This window comes from Meleagris gallopavo, chromosome 1, assembly GCF_000146605.3.
Source record: "Meleagris gallopavo isolate NT-WF06-2002-E0010 breed Aviagen turkey brand Nicholas breeding stock chromosome 1, Turkey_5.1, whole genome shotgun sequence".
In the NCBI taxonomy this organism is placed as follows: domain Eukaryota; kingdom Metazoa; phylum Chordata; class Aves; order Galliformes; family Phasianidae; genus Meleagris; species Meleagris gallopavo.
In genome coordinates this window covers 52,383,805-52,392,634 of record NC_015011.2, presented here as the reverse complement: position 1 = coordinate 52,392,634, position 8,830 = coordinate 52,383,805, and positions in this window count along the sequence as shown.

The following is an 8,830-nucleotide window of genomic DNA, read 5'->3' as shown; positions in this document are numbered from 1 at the left end:
TTCAGAGCTTTTTCTTAATCTTTTTTTTCCCCCCCTTCTTTTTATGTAAATACTTACAACAATGGCTAATTCTCAGGAAAAAATGTAAGCTATTTCTCAGTGGGATTCTGGTCTGCCCATTTCTACATTCCAAACTTTTGTCTTTAATGCTGAGGTCTTGGCTAAATTATATAGCTCCACGTTTAGCTAGGTACTCCCTTTCCAGAATTAGCCTGTTGGGACTGAGAATTATTCCTGTTAAAAGCCTAAAATAAAATAATCTCTTCCAAATGACTTAGTCTTGGCTCTGGCAACTGATTGTGTATATATATGCCCTAAGCTGTATTAATGTGGAAGTAATAGATCACAGAGAACTTGTAGCATTGTATATGTTACTCACACATTAAGCCTATGGACATGACATCACTGCCCTTGTTCTGGGCTCCGATGATGGTGTAGCCAAAAGGAGTAACTGAGAGCACAATGCATTGTTCTTCTCAGCTGCTGGAGCCATATTGACTTTGTGAATCATGCTCAGCATGCAGGGATGATACATCCCGTCATTAGTGTTACTAATGCAATGCCCTAGTCTAAGGAGGGGATGTTGCTTGCTCTAAGAAAACAGGGAAGAGCAGAATAGTTTGGGAACGGGTCACAAACTCCTTGGCATATCTTAGCCTGTCTGAGTTCACTCATCCGTGGCACAGAAACAACAGTAAGATCTTAAATTGTTATAGGGGGATTGTCTTGAGGCTTATATAAGATAACTATTATTTTTTGGTGAATCCTATTGAGATGCTTAAGCTGACAGCAAGATGCAAAGAACTGACTTTGAATACCATCCTTTTATCTTTGTTTGGCTGCTCAGAGAGGTGGAGAGCTGGAAGAGGAGGATTGCTCTGCTGGCTTTCTCTCTGAATAAAAGGAGCTGAAAGAGCCCAGAGGAGAGACCTAACACCCATACATTTTGATTTTTACATGTCACTATATGTGAGAAGATTTGTATAAGAAAACAATAATAATTTCACCATAAAAATGTGGATAATACAATTTTCAATAAGTGTGAAAAGCTGGGATTAGCTGTGCCCATTGTAGGTGACCACCTTCAGCTTCAAGCAATTGTTTGCAGTCTCAAGAGGCAGAAATACAGCAAACTAGAGGGCCAGCAAAGTTTGTTTAAGAACTTTTCTTTGAGTTGCCAAAAGCCAGGACTCAGGGAGAATGAAGAGCTGTTAGCAGGAACTGAAAGTGATGGGGCATGCTTAGCTGGAGCCACCAAGAGGAGCAGCTAGTGGAGCCAGAACAGCTACAGAAAGCAGCAAGCTGCAAAGATCACTCAGTGGCTCCCACTACAGCTCAGCTGCAGCTCAGAAAAACTGTCTGCTGCCCAGTAGGTGAGTGGTGGGGGCCCCAAACTGTCAGCTGTGCAGAGAGTTTCCAGATCTGAGAGGAGCAATAGTCTGCTGTAGTGACACTTCAAAAGGCAATGAGAGATGGCTTTGGTAAGACCCTTGTGCTATAGGAATGGGTATCCATAATGGTTATTTTGTATATGCTCCTTTGTCCTTTTCTCATTTTTCTTTAGTGCTGTTCTTTTAAACCATTTATGATTTGTGGGCAAGGAAGCAGAGTCTGTGAATGCTGTTTAATTTTCTCAGGTGGGGAGTCGGAACACAAAATTCTGGTTATTAGTGACCCTTAGAAACTGAACTCTGCCTCTGTCAAAGTTCGGATGAAAGAGTTCACTTCTTGCTTCATTTTTTCCCTTGGTACCACAAAAATGGGGGGTTCAGTTTTTATATACAACTAAAAGAGATAGATAAAGGGCCTGAACATCTAACAGTCTAGCAGTTTTTTACAGCTTTGCTAAGCAGAGTTTGAGTTCTTCTCTACATCTGAGGCATGCTTACCATGTCTGTGTCATGCTTACCAGTATGTGAAGGTGTGTAGGAGCCAGATATCAAATCACAGGACCACAGGACTTAAAAGGGACCTCTGGAGATCATCCAGTCCAACCTCCTGCTAAATCAGGATCCCTACAGTAGCTTACACAGGAAAGTGTCCAGATGGGTTTTGAACATCTCCAGAGAAGGAGACTTCACAGCCTCTCTGGGCAGCCTGTTCCTGTGCTCTATCACCCTCAAGGTAAAGTCCTTTCTCATGTTTGCATGGAATTTCCATTGCTCCAGTGTGAGTTTATTGCTCCTTGTCCTGTCACTGAGCATCATCAAGAAGATGGAGTTTTGCCCCATCCACTTGACACACCTCCATTAGATATGTATAAGCATTGATAAGATTTTCCCTCAGCCTTCTCTTCTCCAGGCTGAACAGTCCCAGGGCTCTCAGCCGTTCCTCGTGAGGAAGATGCTCGAGGCCCTTCACCATCTTGGTGGCCCTCCACTGGGCTCTCTCTAGATGTTCCCTGTCTTTCTTGAACCAGGGAGCCCAGACCTGGACACAGCACTCCAGATGTGTTCTCAGCAGGGCAGAGCAGAGAGGGAAGATCACCTTCTTTGACCTGCTGGCTACTCTCTTTGTAATTCACCCCAGGATGCCATTGGCCTTCTGGGTCACAAGGGCACACCGCTGGCTCACAGCCAATCTGTTGCCCACCAGGACACCCAGGTCCTTCTCCACAGAGCTCCTTTCCAGCAGGTCAGCCCCTCACCTGTACTGAAACATGCGATCATTCCCCTCCAGGTGTAGAACTCTGCACTTTCCCTGGTTGAATGTCATCCAGTTCCTCTCTGCCCAACTCTCTGCCTGTCTAGGTCCAACTCATAACATCTTGCTTGATTTTATTCCATATATTCACTGTACTGTCGGATATTCAGGATATTTGTCGGAAATTTGGCTGTAGGCCAAACAGTGATGTCTGATTGGGAAAACAGTGTTCTGCACATGAAGGCACAGGAATGTTTTCTCCCCAGGGGATACTGACCAAACAAAACCTCTGGGGATATGGGGTACAAAGGTGGCCAGGAGATCCCGAAGAGCAAACTCAACAGCACAAGTCAAAACTCTGTAGCCTGGACTTAAGTATAGGTCAAAAGAGCTCTGATGAGATCCTGGGTAAATATCTAGCAGGAGAATCACACACCAGCACCAAGGGACTGCACTTTGTTACCTGGGCTAGCTAGAGAAATATTAGGTGAGCCATATCCCCATGACATTGTCTTGTCCTTGGAGGACAGTGTTCTGAGTGTTCTGAGTTTCACCTAGGAAGACTGAGGAAGGAAGTGGTTGCTGTTATGTTCTCCCTGCAAATGGGGCCAGAGGTATGCTGTGATGCCATAAATATTGCCCAGAGCCAGCAGGAAGGCTTTTTTCAGCCAGTCCATGGCCACCTGTGAAAAAGCTTCTGTTCTGACAGACTCTCTCAGGACTGTGCTCCTAGACCAGTACAAACAGTATAAGCAGTGTAAAAATGTGTGTTAAGTTTACCCTCTTTAGAGTCTTAAGACTGCTTTTAACTCTTGCGAAGGTGAAAACAGCTTGAAATGGGCTCTAATGTATCAGATGCCCTTAAGCCTGAAAGACTCCTACAGTCATGATCAGGATGAGCAGAAGCCCGCTGGATCCTGGTATAGGGGATGCAGGTACAGACTGGCCTGAGCTCGCCCTACAGCGGGAGGGGGAAGGGGAAGGGACATCCAACCTCTTGCAATACCTGTCCACTAGCACAGGACTGAGAAGAGGCTGTGTGAAGGACTCTGTTATCTACTTTGTCATCACCCTGCTTGGTATTTGCACTTGCAGCCCAGTGCCCTCTGCTCCCACAGATGCTGACTGCTGTACACAGAATCACAGAATTACAGAATGGCCCAGGTTGGAAGGGACCTCGAGGATCATGAATCTCCAACCCCCCAAATCTCCAACCCCCCTGAGTACACTTTTGTGGGAGCTCAGCGCTGTTGATACAGAACTCCCTGTTCAGGGCAGGAGGCTTCGCTAGAATCAAAACTGCTGGCTCTGCCCCATTTGCATTGTAGGTAATGTGTAGGAAGCAAGGAAGGCACAAGCCAGAAACTCTCTGGGATTTTCAGAACCGATACAGAGATGAGTAAGAGGGACTGCAGGTATTTGGAGCTGTAGTGGTACTGGTGCTTGTGCCAAGGCTGACCAGCTCCCACGGCAAGCAGACAGCTAACCCTAGTGCTGCCCTACCCTGCCTTGCCCTGGCTGAAGGCTGGACACACTACTGGATCCAGCCCACTCATTCGCTCGCATTTTATTTGGATGGACTTGAATCTATTCACATGCCATTCCATTCACATGGACTTGATCTATGCTCCTCTATCTATGTGGGAAGAAAGTCTAAAGCAAACTCCCCTATGCCATTTTGTGCCCTTTTCACTGCTACTCTTGTTGGATCTCCTTAAATGAGATTATAAGGTGTCTAGCCTACCTACAGCTTTCTGAGCTCCCCCATTCAGAACAGCATGTACTGCTTATTTCCCACAAACGGGAAGGCTTCATCTGCAAGATGCTGCAGAGAGTCTTTGCCCCCACCCAAAATCTTGTTTTTCAGAATGACGCACAGCCTGCTCTGCTGTTACTTAATATACAGTGAAGTCACTGCTTTCCTCTCCTTCAAACTGCTCCACCCTCAATCAGGAGGTCTGCTTCTCCACCCTTTGGCAAAACAGCTGCTTGGGGGTGGAGGTGAGTTTAGTGGTGGTGTTGACCATCCTCTCTTTTGGGGGGGAAAAAAAATAATTAAATATAAGAAGTCTAGTCCTATCAGAGGGCTGTTCTGGAGCTGGAATCAGGCCTGACAGCCTTTCCCCCTTCAGTGTTTCAGTATTTCATGTGAGCATGTCTGTGTAAGGTCATGCGTGTGAGTCTGTGGGTCTAGTCTAGGGCACAAGGAAGTGTGAGAGTACAGCATACCACTTGACTGTTCCTCATCTGCTATTTTCTTACCCCGGGGGGGGAGGGGGGGAAGATTTCACTGAAACACCCACCCTGCTCCTTTGACAGGTGGGAAGAGGAGGCAGAGAAGTTGGTGTGTGTATGGTGTGATGTGGGGCTAGGACTCTCCTCTGCTCAGGCTTTGCTGACAAGCAGTGAGAAATAAGAGAGATCATCAGAGCCAGCTTCAGCTGCCTCATTTTGCCTTAACTCCATCAGCAGCATGAATGCAAGTAGCCCAAAAGCTGCCTATACACACACCAGCATCTAATAGTCCCCTTGGGACCATCAGCCAACAAAACATGCCTGGAACACAATGCGGTGTAGCCACTCTTCCTTCCCACCCTTGACATGCCCTTCCCTGCATGCTGGTGGCTATTCTGAAAGGGTGCTTGGTGTAGAGTTTGCTGATTTGAAGACACCACAGGCAGGGGAGGGAGGCTTGGATTGCATTCTCCTTCCTTGGAGAGAAGTGTGTTGACAAATGGGGCCAAGGCATCATGGGGAAGGCTTTTGGAGAATGCATTCTCTCCAAGAGGTGGTACGTCCCCTCAGAACCTCTGTATGTAAAGGGAGAGATCTGCAGATGTTTAGAAAAGAAAGTGTATCGAGGAAGGAAACATAAAAAATATGTGCAGGAAACCTGCCACAGAAGGGAAGTCAAACTTTTCAACTGGTTCATGCAGAGAGTGACAACTGGTGGGCACCACTCCCATATGAGGACAGAGGTAGTGGGGAACAGAGCACAAAAACTGGAGGTCTGGAAAGTGAGGCAGCAGCTGATCCTGTGGTCAGGCTGGCTGGTTTTCCTGGGTTTGAAGGATCGTGCCTTCACCTGCCCTAGAACAAATGTAGTTTTCTTTTTGCTTTGCTGAAACTAACTGGGGAGCTCTCTGCATATGCAGATTCTGATTGCTTCAGCCACTCCACATCAGTTCATGGCTTCTATTTCTGCTGTCACCCCTTTTCAGCCATTTCCTTGCTGAAACAGCTGTTAGCTTTACCATGCTAACTCAGATGCTTTATAATTACATCAAAATAACTAACTCAAGAAGAAAGCAGTAAACAGAGAAGCCAGGGGTCCCACAAGCTTTGTTATTAGTTTATGTGGAGGTAGCATCTCACTCAAAAAATAGCAACCCCTTCATGCCAGGTGCTGCACAAAAGCAGAACAATAAGTCTGTCTCCCAGAGGGAGACATATCTCAAAATCACATGAATGATTTTCATATTAGCTGAGGCAGACAGAGTGCACAGAAATAATGAGCTAATACTAGTTAATGCCAACGGTCTAGGACTTCAGCTTTACCATTGTTACAGAGCTTGCATTCCTGGGTCAGAGAAACCATATTTTTGGGAAGGTTCAGTGGAAATGGTTTTGGGATTGTACCAAGGTCCTCCCAGGATTCCAATTTTCTTAGTATTTAGCCTCAAAGGAATTTACAGCTGGCTTAGGCAGAGCTGGAAGTCCCCACAGGAAGAATTTTGTTGATATTCAGTCTTTGCGGGACAGAGGGCTTGTCTGTAAAGGGCAGCACATGTATCTGGCCACATCCACTGCACCACACCCGGGGCTGCTCCAAAGTGGATAGAGTTTCAAGGACTCACATGACTGTCCATCTGTCCAGGGATTATTAGGAAAACCTGTATATAGTTTATGGGAAGGAGCTCCCCACTATTCATACCTTTGATTTGGACAGGACATACAGAATCACAAAATCACAGGATGTTACAGCTGGAAGGAACTTCTGGAGATCATCCCTCTGCTAAATCAGGTTCCCTACAGTAGGTTACACAGGAAAGCATCCAGATGGGTTTTGAACATCTCCAGAGAAGGAGACTCCACAGCCTCTCTGGGCAGCCTCTTCCTGTGCTCTATCACCCTCAAGGTAAAGTCCTTTCTCATATTCCAATGGAACTTCCTCTGTTCCAGTGTCTGTTGCCCCTCGTTCTGTAGCTGAGCACCACCAAGAAGATGGAGCCTTGCCCCATCCACTTGTCACGCCTCCATTAGATATGTATAAGCATTGATAAGATTTTCCCTCAACCTTCTCTTCTCCAGGCTGAACAGTCCCAGGGCTCTCAGCCATTCCTCGTGAGGAAGATGCTCGAGGCCCTTCACCATCTTGGTGGCCCTCCACTGGGCTCTCTCTAGAAGTTTCCTGTCTTTCTTGAACCAGAGAGCCCAGACCTGGACACAGCACCCCAGATGTGTTCTCAGCAGGGCAGAGCAGAGGAGAATGATCACTTCCCTCAACCTGCTGTCCATGTAATGCATTCCAGGGTATCAAGGGCACATTGCTGGTTCTCGGCCAACCTGCTGCCCACCAGGACAAACAGATTCTTCTCCACAGATCTTCCTATCCAGCAGGTCAGCCCCTAATAGCCTCTCCTTCTGAAACTGAAACAAGCTGCCAACTTTGCTCTTAAAAAATGAAGAGAATCTTCAGGCATCTGTAGATCTTCCAGGAAATCTGTGGGAAGCCAGAGTCAATCTGGGATGCCCCCTGTGCCCCCACATGTGCTCTGTTCACTGCCAGACTTCTCCAAAAAGCTTAGCTGTGCTGTGTCTCTGCTGCCAGCGGTGCTGGCTACAGCTGTCAGAGTTCTGCTACATCTCTGTATAGTGGAAAATAGCTCCCTGAGTAGCATAACCTCACCTGAGAAATACCTGTAGTGAATGGAAGAGAGACATTGGCAACTCACTAGGCTTGTTTTTTATGCAGACAGACCATGTCCAGCTAGCCAGCACAGAGAGCTACAGGCAGTCTTCTCCAAGATGTCCTAGTCAGTATTTTGTTTCTGGTCCAAATCAAAACCAGGGCAATCTGCCCAATTAATAACAGAAATCTGCCCTCTGTCAGCTCAGGGACTACTGCTCTTCCGCTTTTGAGGGGAATAGTAACTACGTTCTCCTAGACAGCTTGTCAGAGCCAAGGTCTTTTATATGAGAGACTTTCATATTCCTCACCTGACTCAAAGCCTTAATTCTATCAACTGACAATAAGGGTCCTGAGCTGATTTCTTAGCCCTGAACTTAATTTTCTTATAGAACCAGCTTCTCTTCCAGATTCCGTAGGGGACTATATGCCTTTTTACTGTTCTTAATACCACACATATATCACTCAGAGCATATAAAGAGTAAAGCATCCTCTACAGAATTCTATTGGTAAAGGATGGGAGATTCAGGGGAAGTAACCGACCCATCTGTTGCTCAAGTTTATGGGAAACATTGGCTGAGATGGGAGACATCATCTCAAACCTTTTAATTTGTTTCTGCATCCTGTGGTGCCTCTGGTCATCAGATTCATCACAAGCTGTAGGGCAAATTTGGTGAACCATAAAACACTGGCAGCACATCAGCACAGGAGTGTAAAACAGGTACGGCTCAGACTTCTGTTAACATCACACATGTACAGTATGAATACCACATACAGCAAGCTTGTTAATCCCTGGCACCACAGCTTTATTGTCACCGTGTTCATTTTGAACCCTCTCTAATGTGTACTCTGTGCCCTTTTGCAGGGACTTACTCTGCCTGTTGCATCTGAGTGCAGTACTTGGGACAGCGTGGTTTTGGTTTTCCTGGAGAAGAGCCTGTAAGTAATAAATGCATATCTGTCATAGTCTGCATAGGAAAAGCCATGGGATGTCCATGGGATGATAACATCTTTGGTGGTTACCATAAAAATTTCAAGAATAAGTCATTCTTCTCATACACTTCTTTAAAAAAAAACCCACAAACTTGGTATGCTAAGAACTTCTAATATGAATATATCTCCCTTATTTGGAAAAAAACAAATTGTGCTTCCAATTTCCTGATCCCACTTCATTTTTGATATTTGACCTGCAGATTAGAGGTTTTCACGTCATCTGTCAGCCCACAGAGAGTATCCCAAGGTTCAGTGTGTGTGAGAGATAGGAAAGGGACATTAGGA